Source organism: Schistocerca serialis, chromosome 2, assembly GCF_023864345.2.
Source record: "Schistocerca serialis cubense isolate TAMUIC-IGC-003099 chromosome 2, iqSchSeri2.2, whole genome shotgun sequence".
Lineage (NCBI taxonomy): Eukaryota > Metazoa > Arthropoda > Insecta > Orthoptera > Acrididae > Schistocerca > Schistocerca serialis.
The window spans coordinates 179811646-179813310 of record NC_064639.1 but is presented as its reverse complement, the minus strand read 5'-3'; positions in this window follow the sequence as shown (position 1 = coordinate 179813310).

The following is a 1665-nucleotide window of genomic DNA, read 5'->3' as shown; positions in this document are numbered from 1 at the left end:
AATATTGAATTCCCTAATGGTTTCTCAAATGGAATGTCCCATGTATCTCCAACTACCTATCCGACTTCAGAGTTCGTTAATCACGTCAAAACTCTTTTCACATGATTCACCTCGGTTCAAATGACAGCTCTGCGAATGCACTGCCCTCTTAAATGTCGTGAATGCGATAGTGTCACCATCTGTATATGGGCATATCGCTATCCTATGAGTTCTGTCGCCTTAGCGTATGTCGATCAAGGTCCCACATTGAGCCCTACTGTCGTCTCTGGTCTCCTTATGTACATTCCTTACCTCATCACATGCCTGCAACACTGCTGCGAGGGGCGCCATTTAATCTTGTGGTGGACAGTGCTGTAACGTTTTTGTCATCGCTGTACAGTGTTATTCACACTTATCTGTATTGTGTCAGGAAAGAACTACGAGAAAACTACGAGGCATTTGTGGTGTCACCGCCAGACACCACACTTCCTAGGTGGTAGCCTTTAAATCGGCCGCGGTCCGTTAGTATACGTCGGACCCGCGTGTCGCCACATCAGTGATTGCAGACCGAGCGCCGACAGACGGCAGGTCTAGAGAGACTCCCTAGCACTCGCCCAGTTGTACAACCGACTTTGCTAGCGATGGTTCACTGACTAAATACGCTCTCATTTGCTGAGACGACAGTTTAGCATAGCCTTCAGCTACGTCATTTGCTACGACCTAGCAAGGCGCCACATTCAGTAATTAGAATGAATTCTGAACCGACAATATTGTGAATCATGTACCGTCAAGAGCGACGTTCATCATTAATGGATTAAAGTTAAGTATCAAACTAATTACGTCCGCTTTCTGAATTCTAATTCCTAGTCATGTTCCAGACCTCACGTCAGTATAGTTCTTCCCTCCTCACGCCAGCCTGCGTGAGGTAAAACGCGTGCATTTCGGCCTCCTCTAGTAACACGGTGTTGTATCTTCTGCCAACAAAACACCATTCAGGAAGAGTTACATGTTAGTGGACAGAGTATCGCTCTAAGTCTAGGTCAATAGTAGAATAAAGGGCATTCTGCAGAAATTTTGATATCAAATTGATTGACTAATTAATTACTTTAATCAGTTATTCCCCACCCCACTCTCCCCTCCAGGAAATTCCCTCCTACTCCTGGGAAATACCCTGATCTCTAAACCCCTCCACTGCTCCAATCCTCACCCTTCCATCCTTCCCATCCTTCCACTCCTCCCTGCAGTGACTGGTGGGAAAAGCTCAGTGTGTACTAAGCTGTTGTTGTGGAAGAACATGTCTTCATTTCATCCATTTTGAGATGTGCCAGTATTATCCTGTTAGAGGAACATCCATTGGTTCACAGTACTCCTCGAAACGCCGGAAAAGCTCAGTACGGTGTTTGTATTACCATTTTGAGTCAGTCAACAACTACATGCCTTAAGGGGAAGTTTACAATCTTTTGGTTCAAAGAATCATTTTTCTTTAAATTGCATTTTTGGATTCACAAAAGTGTTTCGTATCCACCCCTTCAACGGTTTTTCCGAATGCGGAACGGAAATGTTTGTTTTTCGCAGTGGAACAAAAAAATGCACTTGCCTGAAATCGGCCTTTTTCATGCACCAGTTTTTTTTTTTTTTTTCGGAGGACGAGTTATTGTACCGGTGTTTGAGAGGAATCAAACAAAA